Raw genomic sequence first — 16,576 nt, 5'->3', positions numbered from 1 at the left:
TATATTTTCTTGCCTTTTGGTCCGGGACCCTTTGGGACTGTGTGACTGTGTCGGACACCTCAGTCACCTTGGACGTATCCTCGCTCATCCATGCGGACTGGACGCTGGCCGAGAGTGGAGTCGGCTGTCTTGGTTGCTTTGTTGGGTCTGCTCCTGTCTCTGGCCATGCTCCCTCCACCCCAGCGGACGATGGCGTGGAACACCGCAGAGGCCACCACAGTGGATATGTTTCTTTTACTTTTTATTCATAGCTGTATGTAGAAGTGTCTGCTTGTATCTGCTGCTTTAATGTCTTTAATGTCCTCTGTGTTCTTTGATGTTTGATGTTTCCCTCTTACACACATGGAAGAGGGATGTGTTCTATGGATATGAGTTGTTGTTGTTTTTTCCCCTCGGCCTCAGTCTGCACCCTCTCTCCAGGGTCCAGGCTAAGACCGATTTTTTATTGAATGGGATTGTGCTGAAAATTGTAATTTTCCTGAAGGAACTCTCCTGACCGAATAAATAAAGTACTATCTAATCTAATCTATAAGTGGCGGCTTATAGTTGTTGATCTTTTTTGTATGTGTTGTATGGACTACCTCTATTGTATGTATAGTATTTTGTAATGTATACAATTATCACTGTCTAATAAAAAAAAAAAACATCTAGTAATCCCTCCTGAGTTGACGGCACACGCGCAAGGGGGCAGTATAGCTGTATGATTTATTGTATATTAGGGGTGTAACTGTACGTGTATTTGTATTGAACCGTTTCGGTACGGGGGTGTACCGAATGAGTTTTGAAGCAGAAATCTTCACAAGCTGCTCTGCTTTCTGCCTCTCTGGCTCTGTCTCAGCAGCAAGCATTGTCCCGCCCACACAACCATCTGATTGGTTACATATAAAGCCAATCAGCAGTGCGTATTCAGAGCGATGTAACAGCCAATCAGCAGTGCGTATTCAGACTTCAGAACGATGTAGTCAATGCTTCGGCATCGAGCAGAGATATTCGTTTAGCAGGGGAGCAGCGCACTCTACCAAAATAATACTAAACAATTCCCAGTCACAACTATTACAAACATCACTATGAGCCCGTTGACCTTCTAGAAACTTAAACTGCAGCTCAGCTAGCTCACAGTATAGGCTTGAGGTGAGGGCTAATTAGCTTTTAGCGTAACATTAGCTCATTTTTCTGTGTGGTGTGCGTGTGCGTGTGTGTGTGTGTGTGTGTGTGTGTGTGTGTGTGTGTGCGTGTGTGTGTGTGTGTGCATGTGTGACTAGTCTCTCCTATTGCAATTGTACTATTTTTTCAGCTATAGTTACATGAATCATTAGTAATGTAGCAGCCTAGTTTTGAATAGCAGGGTCCCTGCTATCACATGTTGATAAAAATACAACATTTACATAATAAAAGTCAACTACAGGCTTCCCGCATGTTCTCCCCGTGAATGTGTGGGTTCCCTCCGGGTACTCCGGCTTCCTCCCACTTCCAAAGACATGCACCTGAGGATAGGCCCCTCCCACCTCCAAAGACATGCACCTGGGGATAGGCCCCTCCCACCTCCAAAGACATGCACCTGGGGATAGGCCCCTCCCACCTCCAAAGACATGCACCTGGGGATAGGCCCCTCCCACCTCCAAAGACATGCACCTGGGGATAGGCCCCTCCCACCTCCAAAGACATGCACCTGGGGATAGGTTGATTGGCAACACTAAATGGTCCCTAGTGTGTGAATGTTGTCTGTCTATCTGTGTTGGCCCTGCGATGAGGTGGCGACTTGTCCAGGGTGTACCCTGCCTTCCGCCCGATTGTAGCTGAGATAGGCGCCAGCGCCCCCCGCGACCCCGAAAGGGAATAAGCGGTAGAAAATGGATGGATGGATGGAGTTGACATTAAACAGTTTCAATGGAAACTGTTTCATGTTGCACTTTTTATATGTAGAAGAAAGTTTTTTTCATTTTATTTAATCGAAGCAACAACTTGAGACAGTTTAATGTGGATTAACGTGGGCAGAATTATTATAATGTTCACAATGTTAAAAGGATAAAGCCATTGTTTACAAATTTGGTAAATAAATAACCCAAAAAGTTATATTTTGTTGTTTTCTTACTGTACCGAAAATGAACCGAACCGTGACCTCTAAACCGAGGTACGTACCGAACCGAAATTTTTGTGTACCGTTACACCCCTAATATATATACAAACCCCGTTTCCATATGAGTTGGGAAATTGTGTTAGATGTAAATATAAACAGAATACAATGATTTGCAAATCCTTTTCAAGCCATATTCAGTTGAATATGCTACAAAGACAACATATTTGATGTTCAAACTCATAAACATTATTTTATTTTTTTTTCTAATCATTAACTTTAGAATTTGATGCCAGCAATACATGACGAAGAAGTTAGGAAAGGTGGCAACAAATACTGATAAAGTTGAGAAATGCTCATCAAACACTTATATGGAACATTCCTCAGGTGTGCAGGCTAATTGGGAACAGGTGGGTGCCATGATTGGGTAAAAAAACAGCTTCCTAAAAAATGCTCAGTCTTTCACAAGAAAGGATGGGGCGAGGTACACCCCTTTGTCCACAACTGCGTGAGCAAATAGTCAAACAGTTTAAGAACAACCTTTCTCAAAGTGACATTGCAAGAAATTTAGGGATTTCAACATCTACGCTCCATAATATCATCAAAAGGTTCAGAGAATCTGGAGAAATCACTCCACGTAAGCAGCATGGCCGGAAACCAACATTGAATGAGCGTGACCTTCGACCCCTCACACGGCACTGTATCAAAAACCGACATCAATCACTAAAGGATATCACCACATGGGCTCAGGAACACTTCAGAAAACCACTGTCACTAAATACAGTTGGTCGCTACATCTGTAAGTGCAAGTTAAAGCTCTACTACGCAAAGCGAAAGCCATTTATCAACAACATCCAGAAACGAGATGGGCCCGAGCTCATCTAAGATGGACTGATACAAAGTGGAAAAGTGTTCTGTGGTCTGACGAGTCCACATTTCAATATTCGACATCGTGTCATCCGGACCAAAGGGGAAGCGAACCATCCGGACTGTTATCGACGCAAAGTGTAAAAGCCAGCATGTGTGATGGTATGGGGGTGTATTAGTGCCCAAGACATGGGTAACTTACACATGTATGATGGTATGGGGGTGTATTAGTGCCCAAGGCATGGGTAACTTACACATGTGTGAAGGTATGGGGGTGTATTAGTGCCCAAGGCATGGGTAACTTACACATGTGTGATGGTATGGGGGTGTATTAGTGAACAAGGCATGGGTAACTTACACATGTGTGATGGTATGGGGGTGTATTAGTGCCCAAGACATGGGTAACTTACACATGTATGATGGTATGGGGGTGTATTAGTGCCCAAGGCATGGGTAACTTACACATGTGTGAAGGTATGGGGGTGTATTAGTGCCCAAGGCATGGGTAACTTACACATGTGTGATGGTATGGGGGTGTATTAGTGCCCAAGGCATGGGTAACTTACACATGTGTGATGGTATGGGGGTGTATTAGTGCCCAAGGCATGGGTAACTTACACATGTGTGATGGTATGGGGGTGTATTAGTGCCCAAGACATGGGTAACTTACACATGTGTGATGGTATGGGGGTGTATTAGTGCCCAAGACATGGGTAACTTACACATGTGTGATGGTATGGGGGTGTATTAGTGCCCAAGACATGGGTAACTTACACATGTGTGATGGTATGGGGGTGTATTAGTGCCCAAGGCATGGGTAACTTACACATGTGTGATGGTATGGGGGTGTATTAGTGAACAAGACATGGGTAACTTACACATGTGTGATGGTATGGGGGTGTATTAGTGCCCAAGACATGGGTAACTTACACATGTGTGATGGTATGGGGGTGTATTAGTGAACAAGACATGGGTAACTTACACATGTGTGATGGTATGGGGGTGTATTAGTGAACAAGACATGGGTAACTTACACATGTGTGATGGTATGGGGGTGTATTAGTGCCCAAGACATGGGTAACTTACACATGTGTGATGGTATGGGGGTGTATTAGTGCCCAAGACATGGGTAACTTACACATGTGTGATGGTATGGGGGTGTATTAGTGCCCAAGGCATGGGTAACTTACACATGTGTGATGGTATGGGGGTGTATTAGTGAACAAGACATGGGTAACTTACACATGTGTGATGGTATGGGGGTGTATTAGTGCCCAAGACATGGGTAACTTACACATGTGTGATGGTATGGGGGTGTATTAGTGAACAAGACATGGGTAACTTACACATGTGTGATGGTATGGGGGTGTATTAGTGAACAAGACATGGGTAACTTACACATGTGTGATGGTATGGGGGTGTATTAGTGAACAAGACATGGGTAACTTACACATCTGTGATGGTATGGGGGTGTATTAGTGCCCAAGACATGGGTAACTTACACATGTGTGATGGTATGGGGGTGTATTAGTGAACAAGACATGGGTAACTTACACATCTGTGATGGTATGGGGGTGTATTAGTGCCCAAGACATGGGTAACTTACACATGTGTGATGGTATGGGGGTGTATTAGTGAACAAGACATGGGTAACTTACACATCTGTGATGGTATGGGGGTGTATTAGTGCCCAAGACATGGGTAACTTACACATGTGTGATGGTATGGGGGTGTATTAGTGCCCAAGACATGGGTAACTTACACATGTGTGATGGTATGGGGGTGTATTAGTGAACAAGACATGGGTAACTTACACATGTGTGATGGTATGGGGGTGTATTAGTGCCCAAGACATGGGTAACTTACACATGTGTGATGGTATGGGGGTGTATTAGTGAACAAGACATGGGTAACTTACACATGTGTGATGGTATGGGGGTGTATTAGTGAACAAGACATGGGTAACTTACACATGTGTGATGGTATGGGGGTGTATTAGTGCCCAAGACATGGGTAACTTACACATGTGTGATGGTATGGGGGTGTATTAGTGCCCAAGACATGGGTAACTTACACATGTGTGATGGTATGGGGGTGTATTAGTGAACAAGACATGGGTAACTTACACATGTGTGATGGTATGGGGGTGTATTAGTGCCCAAGGCATGGGTAACTTACACATCTGTGAAGGCACCATTAATGCTGAAAGGTACATACAGCTTTTGGAACAACATATGCTGCCATCTAACCGCCGTCTTTTTCAGCAAGACAATGCCAAGCTATGTGTTACAACAGCGTGGCTTCGTAGCAAGAGAGTGCGGGTACTAGACTGGCCTGCCTGTAGTCCAGACCTGTCCCCCATTGAAAATGTGTGGTGTATTATGAAGCCACGGGGATTTTATGGTTTGGATTTGATGACCCTTCAAAGAACCACTGGGCTGATGTTGTCTCAAGATGGCTGCTTAAAAGCAGGAAGCACTAACGTGCCCACACAGTGCAGAGAAGGTAGGTACACTAGACTAAAGTATTGGGACACTTAGGACTAACACTAGGCAAAAGTATTGGGACACTTAGGACTAACACTGGACAAAAGTATTGGGACACTTATGACTTACACTGGGCAAAAGTATTGGGACACTTATGACTATCACTAGGCAAAAGTATTGGGACACGTATGACTTACACTAGGCAAAAGTATTGGGACACTTAGGACTAACATTAGACAATGACAATGTGAAATGGATTTAAATCTTTTTTGTCCTCAAAATTCTACACACAATACCTTATAATAATAGTAGCTACTATCCATCCATCTTCTAACTCTTATCCGAGTTTGGGTGGCGGGGGCAGCAGCCAAAGGCGGAGCCGACCAACGCTGCTTGCAGCTTTATTATCAACTTGAAGTTGATATAGAGATTTATTGTAAATGTTAAATAAAAAAATAATAATAATAATAATTTGACTTATTTTTTAAATTGTAATGACTGAGACCCTTTATGGTCCCCAGGACCCTTAAAGGTAAAATTAAAAAAATAAAAAATCCATACATTTTGTTCTGGTTTGAAAATGACAAAATATCATTTTTCCAAGTGCGGCCCTCAGTGGAAAAAGTTTGGACACCCGTGCTGCAGAGGTCGTTCTGATCGATACGGCACAACAATAAAGTCTCCCATCGACTTTTATTTTTTTGTAGTTTTGGGGTTCACGTCGCTATTGTCCCAGAAGAGTCCGATCCCTGGCTTCCCTTGGCGCTCTCATGTCAGAGTTCCAAACCAAATCCAACCTCTCCACGGGCTCCCGAGACCTCCCCATTCTCATCTCTGGGAATCCCAGCCGGCTTTCAAGGGGATAGAAGCCCAGGAGGCCTCCCCTCCAAGCATGTAGCCCGACTCGCCGGCAGGGGGGGGGTAATTGGTTTATCCCGCCGCCTGGTCCGCTTTCCCATGTGGTCCACTGCTGTGCGGAGGCCCGGGGGTACAATATGAGAACAGCATGAGACCCTCCAGTGGGGCGTGTCCTTTCAGTGATCCTGATACACAAAGATGGAGCAAATGTGCTGTCTTGGCTTTGGAAAAAAGGTATTTTCAACTGCAGGCTGCTTTGGGGCTGCAAGCCAGAAGTAATCGAGTTCTAGTCCAACTTCAAAACCTATTGAAGGAGAGAGTTTTTTTTTTTTTAAATTTAAATACGATTCCTATCAATCATGCACAATCCCAACCATCTGCCGGAGAACTTGATTAATGTTCTCAGGGTCTTTCAAGTGCAGCCGAATAGAACCGAGCTGGATTAAGTAGTTTATGAGCTGTTTATCCAGGAAAATGCACAAAAATAAGTACAACACCCAAAACCAGTGAAGTTGTCACGTTGTGTAAATGGTAAATAAAAACAGAATACAATGATTCGCAAATCCTTTTCATCCATCCATCTTCTTCCGCTTATCCGAGGTCGGGTCGCGGGGGCAACAGCCTAAGCAGGGAAGCCCAGACTTCCCTCTCCCCAGCCACTTCGTCCAGCTCTTCCCGAGGGATCCCGAGGCGTTCCCAGGCCAGCCGGGAGACATAGTCTTCCCAACGTGTCCTGGGTCTTCCCCGTGGCCTCCTACCGGTTGGACGTGCCCTAAACACCTCTAGGGAGGCGTTCGGGTGGCATCCTGACCAGATGCCCGAACCACATCATCTGGCTCCTCTCCATGTGGAGGAGCAGCGGCTTTACTTTGAGTTCCTCCCGGATGGCAGAGCTTCTCACCCTATCTCTAAGGGAGAGACCTGGAAACTCATTTGGGCCGCTTGTACCCGTGATCTTATCCTTTCGGTCATGACCCAAAGCTCATGACCATAGGTGAGGATGGGAACGTAGATCGACCGGTAAATTGAGAGCTTTGCCTTCCGGCTCAGCTCCTTCTTCACCACAACGGATCGGTACAACGTCCGCATTACTGAAGACGCCGCACCGATCCGCCTGTCGATCTCACCATCCACTCTTGAACAAGACTCCTAGGTACTTGAACTCCTCCACTTGGGGCAGGGTCTCCTCCCCAACCCGGAGATGCACTCCACCCTTTTCCGGGCGAGAACCATGGACTCGGACTTGGAGGTGCTGATTCTCATTCCGGTCGCTTCACACTCGGCTGCGAACCGATCCAGTGAGAGCTGAAGATCTCGGTCAGATGAAGCCATCAGGACCACATCATCTGCAAAAAGCAGAGACCTAATCCTGGGCCACCAAACCAGAACCCCTCAACGCCTTGACTGCGCCTAGAAATTCTGTCCATAAAAGTTATGAACAGAATGGGTGACAAAGGACAGCCTTGGCGGAGTCCAACCCTCACTGGAAACGTGTCCGACTTACTGCCGGCAATGCGGACCAAGCTCTGGCACTGATCATACAGGGAGTGGACTATGTTCTGACACTGATCATACAGGGAGTGGACTATGTTCTGACACTGATCATACAGGGAGCGGACTATGTTCTGACACTGATCATACAGGGAGTGGACTATGTTCTGACACTGATCATACAGGGAGTGGACTATGTTCTGACACTGATCATACAGGGAGTGGACTATGTTCTGACACTGATCATACAGGGAGTGGACTATGTTCTGACACTGATCATAAGTGAAGTGAAGTGAATTATATTTATATAGCGCTTTTCTCAAGTGACTCAAAGCGCTTTACATAGTGAAACCCAATATCTAAGTTACATTTAAACCAGTGTGGGTGGCACTGGGAGCAGGTGGGTAAAGTGTCTTGCCCAAGGACACAACGGCAGTGACTAGGATGGCACAAGCGGGAATCGAACCTGCAACCCTCAAGTTGCTGACACGGCCATTCTACCAACTGAGCTATGCCGCCCCAGGGAGCGGACTATGTTCTGACACTGATCATACAGGGAGTGGACTATGTTCTGACACTGATCATACAGGGAGTGGACTATGTTCTGACACTGATCATACAGGGAGCGGACTATGTTCTGACACTGATCATACAGGGAGTGGACTATGTTCTGACACTGATCATACAGGGAGTGGACTATGTTCTGACACTGATCATACAGGGAGTGGACTATGTTCTGACACTGATCATACAGGGAGCGGACCGCCACAATCAGACAGTCCAATACCCCATACTCTCTGAGCACTCCCCACAGGACTTCCCGAGGGACACGGTCCAATGCCTTCTCCAAGTCCACAAAGCACATGTAGACTGGTTGGGCAAACTCCCATGCACCCTCAAGAACCCTGCCCAGAGTATAGAGCTGGTCCACAGTTCCACGACCAGGACGAAAACCACACTGATCCTCCTGGATCCGAGGTTGGACTATCCGGCGTAGTCTCCTCTCCAGTACACCTGAATAAACCTTACCGGGAAGGCTGAGGAGTGTGATCCCACCATAGTTGGAACACACCCTCCGCTCCCCCTTCTGAAAGAGAGGGACCACCACCCCGGTCTGCCAATCCAGAGGTACCGCCCCCGATGTCCACGCGATGCTGCAGAGTCTTGTCAACCAAGACAGCCCCACAGCATCCAGAGCCTTAAGGAACTCCGGGCAGATCTCGTCCACCCCTGGGGCTTTGCCACCGAGGAGCTTTTTAACTACCTCAGCAACCTCAGCCCCAGACATAGGAGAGTCCACTACAGAATCCCCAGGCACCGCTTCCTCAAAGGAAGACGTGTTGGTGGGATTATTTTACTTTTTATTATTGGGGACGGCATGGCGCAGTGGTAGAGTGGCTGTGTGCAACCCAACGGTCCATGGTTCAATTCCCACCTAGTACCAACTTCATCACGTCCGTTGTGTCCTTGAGCAAGACACTTCACCCTTGCTCCTGATGGGTGCTGGTTTAGATTAGATTAGATAGATAGTACTTTATTCATTCCGTCAGGAGAGTTCCTTCAGGAAAATTACAATTTTCAGCACAATCCCATTCAAGATCAGACAAACATTACAGGGAGACAGAACAGGATCGCTGACGGGTCTGCCGGCTTCCAGCGCCCCTTACAAAAAAAGATGAGATACAGGTAAACAAGGGGGAGGGGAAAAATAGAAGATTAAAATGAAATAAAAAAAATCGGTCTTAGCCTGGGCCTTGGAGAGGGGGTGCAGACTGAGGCCAAGGGGAGAAAAAAAAAAAGCGCCTTGGTTAGCGCCTTGCATGGCAGCTCCCTCCATCAGTGTGTGAATGTGTGTGTGATTGTGGAAGTAGTGTCAAAGTGCTTTGAGTACCTTGAAGGTAGAAAAGTGCTATACAAGTACAACCCATTTATTTATTTATTCATAGCTGTATGTAGAAGTGTCTGGTTGCATGTCTTTAATGTCCTTTGTGTTCTTTGATGTTTCCCTCGTGACCCCTCTCCTGGGTCCAGGCTTTGACCAATTTTTTAATTAAATTTTATTTTAATTTTCTATTATTTTCTCCCATCCCCCCTCTTGTTTACCTGTATCTCACCTTTTTTGTTATGGGTGCTGGAACCCGGCAGACCCGTCAGCGAACCTGTTCTGTCTGGTCTTGAATGGGATTGTGCTAAAAATGTAAATGATCCTGAAGGAATATATAAAGTACTATCTAATCTAGTCTAAGGTATGTCCTGTGCACTTAAGATGTGACTTTAAGGTTTTACTACTTACGTATAAAATACTACACGGTCTAGCTCCATCCTATCTTGCCGATTGTATTGTATCCATTTCGGGCTCCAGTACTCTGGAATGCCCTCCCGGTAACAGTTCGAGATGCTACCTCAGTAGAAGCATTTAAGTCTCACCTTAAAACTCATTTGTATACTCTAGCCTTTAAATAGACTCCCTTTTTAGACCAGTTGATCTGCCGTTTCTTTTCTTTTTTTCTCTTATGTCCCACTCTCCCTTGTGGAGGGGGTCCGGTCCGATCCGATCCGGTGGCCATGTACTGCTCGCCTGTGTATCGGCTGGGGACATCTCTGCGCTGCTGATCCGCCTCCGCTTGGGATGGTTTCCTGCTGGCTCCGCTGTGAACGGGACTCTCGCTGCTGTGTTGGAGCCGCTTTGGACTGGACTCTCGCGACTGTGTTGGATCCATTATGGATTGAACTTTCACAGTATCATGTTAGACCCGCTCGACATCCATTGCTTTCCTCCTCTCCAAGGTTTCTCATAGTCATCATTGTCACCGACGTCCCACTGGGTGTGAGTTTTCCTTGCCCTTATGTGGGCCTACCGAGGATGTGGTAGTGGTTTGTGCAGCCCTTTGAGACACTAGTGATTTAGGGCTATATAAGTAAACATTGATTGATTGATGATGTTCACACTGAGAAACTACTTTTTTTGTTTTTTTGCAAATAATCATTAACTAAGAGTTTAATGGCAGCAACACATTGCAAAAAAGTTGTCACAGGGGCATTTTTACCAGTGTGTTACATGGCCTTTCCTTTTAACAACACTCAGTAAAGGTTTGGGAACTGAGGAGACACATTTTTGAAGTGGAATTCTTTCCCATTCTTGCTTGATGTACAGCTTAAGTTGTTCAATTTCTCTGTTGTGGTATTTTAGGCTTCATAATGTTCCACACATTTTCAATGGGAGACAGGTCTGGACTACAGGCAGGCCAGTCTAGTACCCGCACTCTTTTACTATGAAGCCTTGCTGTTGTATCACATGGCTTGGCATTGTCTTGCTGAAATAAGCAGGGGCGTCCATGATAACGTTGCTTGGATGGCAACATATGTTGCTCCAAAAGCTGTATGTACCTTTCAGCATTAATGGTGCCTTCACAGATGTGTAAGTTACCCATGTCTTGTTCACTAATACACCCCCATACCATCACACATGTGTAAGTTACCCATGTCTTGGGCACTAATACACCCCCATACCATCACACATGTGTAAGTTACCCATGTCTTGTTCACTAATACACCCCCATACCATCACACATGTGTAAGTTACCCATGTCTTGTTCACTAATACACCCCCATACCATCACACATGTGTAAGTTACCCATGTCTTGTTCACTAATACACCCCCATACCATCACACATGTGTAAGTTACCCATGTCTTGTTCACTAATACACCCCCATACCATCACACATGTGTAAGTTACCCATGTCTTGGGCACTAATACACCCCCATACCATCACACATGTGTAAGTTACCCATGTCTTGGGCACTAATACACCCCCATACCATCACACATGTGTAAGTTACCCATGTCTTGTTCACTAATACACCCCCATACCATCACACATGTGTAAGTTACCCATGTCTTGGGCACTAATACACCCCCATACCATCACACATGTGTAAGTTACCCATGCCTTGGTCACTAATACACCCCCATACCATCACACATGTGTAAGTTACCCATGTCTTGTTCACTAATACACCCCCATACCATCACACATGTGTAAGTTACCCATGTCTTGTTCACTAATACACCCCCATACCATCACACATGTGTAAGTTACCCATGTCTTGTTCACTAATACACCCCCATACCATCACACATGTGTAAGTTACCCATGTCTTGGGCACTAATGCACCCCCATACCATCACACATGTGTAAGTTACCCATGCCTTGGGCACTAATACACCCCCATACCATCACACATGTGTAAGTTACCCATGTCTTGTTCACTAATACACCCCCATACCATCACACATGTGTAAGTTACCCATGTCTTGTTCACTAATACACCCCCATACCATCACACATGTGTAAGTTACCCATGTCTTGGGCACTAATACACCCCCATACCATCACACATGTGTAAGTTACCCATGTCTTGTTCACTAATACACCCCCATACCATCACACATGTGTAAGTTACCCATGTCTTGGGCACTAATACACCCCCATACCATCACACATGTGTAAGTTACCCATGCCTTGGTCACTAATACACCCCCATACCATCACACATGTGTAAGTTACCCATGTCTTGTTCACTAATACACCCCCATACCATCACACATGTGTAAGTTACCCATGTCTTGTTCACTAATACACCCCCATACCATCACACATGTGTAAGTTACCCATGTCTTGTTCACTAATACACCCCCATACCATCACACATGTGTAAGTTACCCATGTCTTGGGCACTAATGCACCCCCATACCATCACACATGTGTAAGTTACCCATGCCTTGGGCACTAATACACCCCCATACCATCACACATGTGTAAGTTACCCATGTCTTGTTCACTAATACACCCCCATACCATCACACATGTGTAAGTTACCCATGTCTTGTTCACTAATACACCCCCATACCATCACACATGTGTAAGTTACCCATGTCTTGGGCACTAATACACCCCCATACCATCACACATGTGTAAGTTACCCATGTCTTGTTCACTAATACACCCCCATACCATCACACATGTGTAAGTTACCCATGTCTTGTTCACTAATACACCCCCATACCATCACACATGTATAAGTTACCCATGCCTTGTTCACTAATACACCCCCATACCATCACACATGTGTAAGTTACCCATGTCTTGGGCACTAATACACCCCCATACCATCACACATGTGTAAGTTACCCATGCCTTGGTCACTAATACACCCCCATACCATCACACATGTGTAAGTTACCCATGTCTTGTTCACTAATACACCCCCATACCATCACACATGTGTAAGTTACCCATGTCTTGGGCACTAATGCACCCCCATACCATCACACATGTGTAAGTTACCCATGCCTTGTTCACTAATACACCCCCATACCATCACACATGTGTAAGTTACCCATGTCTTGGGCACTAATACACCCCCATACCATCACACATGTGTAAGTTACCCATGTCTTGTTCACTAATACACCCCCATACCATCACACATGTGTAAGTTACCCATGTCTTGTTCACTAATACACCCCCATACCATCACACATGTGTAAGTTACCCATGTCTTGGGCACTAATACACCCCCATACCATCACACATGTGTAAGTTACCCATGTCTTGTTCACTAATACACCCCCATACCATCACACATGTGTAAGTTACCCATGCCTTGGTCACTAATACACCCCCATACCATCACACATGTGTAAGTTACCCATGTCTTGTTCACTAATACACCCCCATACCATCACACATGTGTAAGTTACCCATGTCTTGTTCACTAATACACCCCCATACCATCACACATGTGTAAGTTACCCATGTCTTGTTCACTAATACACCCCCATACCATCACACATGTGTAAGTTACCCATGTCTTGGGCACTAATACACCCCCATACCATCACACATGTGTAAGTTACCCATGCCTTGGTCACTAATACACCCCCATACCATCACACATGTGTAAGTTACCCATGTCTTGTTCACTAATACACCCCCATACCATCACACATGTGTAAGTTACCCATGTCTTGTTCACTAATACACCCCCATACCATCACACATGTGTAAGTTACCCATGTCTTGGGCACTAATGCACCCCCATACCATCACACATGTGTAAGTTACCCATGCCTTGGGCACTAATACACCCCCATACCATCACACATGTGTAAGTTACCCATGTCTTGTTCACTAATACACCCCCATACCATCACACATGTGTAAGTTACCCATGTCTTGTTCACTAATACACCCCCATACCATCACACATGTGTAAGTTACCCATGTCTTGTTCACTAATACACCCCCATACCATCACACATGTGTAAGTTACCCATGTCTTGTTCACTAATACACCCCCATACCATCACACATGTGTAAGTTACCCATGTCTTGGGCACTAATACACCCCCATACCATCACACATGTGTAAGTTACCCATGTCTTGTTCACTAATACACCCCCATACCATCACACATGTGTAAGTTACCCATGTCTTGTTCACTAATACACCACCATACCATCACACATGTGTAAGTTACCCATGTTTTGGGCACTAATACACCCCCATACCATCACACATGTGTAAGTTACCCATGCCTTGTTCACTAATACACCCCCATACCATCACACATGTGTAAGTTACCCATGTCTTGGGCACTAATACACCCCCATACCATCACACATGTGTAAGTTACCCATGCCTTGTTCACTAATACACCCCCATACCATCACACATGTGTAAGTTACCCATGTCTTGTTCACTAATACACCCCCATACCATCACACATGTGTAAGTTACCCATGTCTTGTTCACTAATACACCCCCATACCATCACACATGTGTAAGTTACCCATGTCTTGTTCACTAATACACCCCCATACCATCACACATGTGTAAGTTACCCATGTCTTGTTCACTAATACACCCCCATACCATCACACATGTGTAAGTTACCCATGTCTTGGGCACTAATACACCCCCATACCATCACACATGTGTAAGTTACCCATGCCTTGGTCACTAATACACCCCCATACCATCACACATGTGTAAGTTACCCATGTCTTGTTCACTAATACACCCCCATACCATCACACATGTGTAAGTTACCCATGTCTTGGGCACTAATGCACCCCCATACCATCACACATGTGTAAGTTACCCATGCCTTGGGCACTAATACACCCCCATACCATCACACATGTGTAAGTTAGTCATGTCTTGTTCACTAATACACCCCCATACCATCACACATGTGTATGTTACCCATGTCTTGTTCACTAATACACCCCCATACCATCACACATGTGTAAGTTACCCATGCCTTGTTCACTAATACACCCCCATACCATCACACATGTGTAAGTTACCCATGTCTTGTTCACTAATACACCCCCATACCATCACACATGTGTAAGTTACCCATGTCTTGGGCACTAATACACCCCCATACCATCACACATGTGTAAGTTACCCATGTCTTGTTCACTAATACACCCCCATACCATCACACATGTGTAAGTTACCCATGTCTTGTTCACTAATACACCCCCATACCATCACACATGTGTAAGTTACCCATGCCTTGTTCACTAATACACCCCCATACCATCACACATGTGTAAGTTACCCATGTCTTGTTCACTAATACACCCCCATACCATCACACATGTGTAAGTTACCCATGTCTTGGGCACTAATACACCCCCATACCATCACACATGTGTAAGTTACCCATGTCTTGTTCACTAATGCACCCCCATACCATCACACATGTGTAAGTTACCCATGTCTTGTTCACTAATACACCCCCATACCATCACACATGTGTAAGTTACCCATGTCTTGGCCACTAATACACCCCCATACCATTATAGATGCTGGCTTTTCAACTTTGCGCCTACAACAGTCCGGACGGTTTTTATCTTCTTTGGTCCGGTGGACACCACGTCCACAGTTTCCAAAAACAATTGGAAATCTAGACTCGTCAGACCACAGAACACTTTTCCACTTTGCATCCGTCCATCTTAGATGAGCTCAGGCCCAGTGAAGCCGGCGGTGTTTCTGGGTGTTGTTGATCAATGGCTTTTGCTTTGCATAGTTGAGTTTTAACTTGCACTTACAGATGTAGCAACACATTGTAGTTACTGACAGAGGTTTTCTGAAGTGTTCCTGAGCCCACGTGGTGATATCCTTTACACACTGATGTCGCTTTTTGATGCAGTACAGCCTGAGAGATCAAAGGTCCGTAATATCTTTGATTACGTGCAGTAATTTCTCCAGATTCTCTGAACCTTTTGATGATATTATGGACCGTCGATGGTAAAATCCCTAAATTCCTTTCAATAGCTGGTTGAGAAATGTTCTTCTTAAACTGTTGGACAATTTGCTCAGGCATTTGTTGACAAAGTGGTGACCCTCGCCCCATCCTTGTTTGTGAATGACTGAGCATTTCACGGGAGCTGCTTTTTATACCCAATCATGCCACCCACCTGTTCCCAATTAGCCTGCACACCTGTGGGATGTTCCAAATAAGTGTTTGATGAGCATTCCTCAATTTTCTAAGTCTTTTTTGCCACTTGTGCCAGCTTGTTTGAAACATGTCGCAGGCATCAAATTCCAAATGAGCTAATATTTGCAAAAAATAACAAAAGTTTTCCAGCACGAACGTTAAGTATCTTTGTCTTTGTAGTCTATTCAATTGAATATTAGTTGAAAAGGATTTGCAAATCATTGTATTCTGTTTTTATTTAGCATTTACACAACGTGACAACTTTACTGGTTTGTTTAA

This window comes from Nerophis ophidion, linkage group LG23 (assembly GCF_033978795.1).
Source record: "Nerophis ophidion isolate RoL-2023_Sa linkage group LG23, RoL_Noph_v1.0, whole genome shotgun sequence".
In the NCBI taxonomy this organism is placed as follows: domain Eukaryota; kingdom Metazoa; phylum Chordata; class Actinopteri; order Syngnathiformes; family Syngnathidae; genus Nerophis; species Nerophis ophidion.
Note: the sequence above shows the minus strand (reverse complement) of the source record.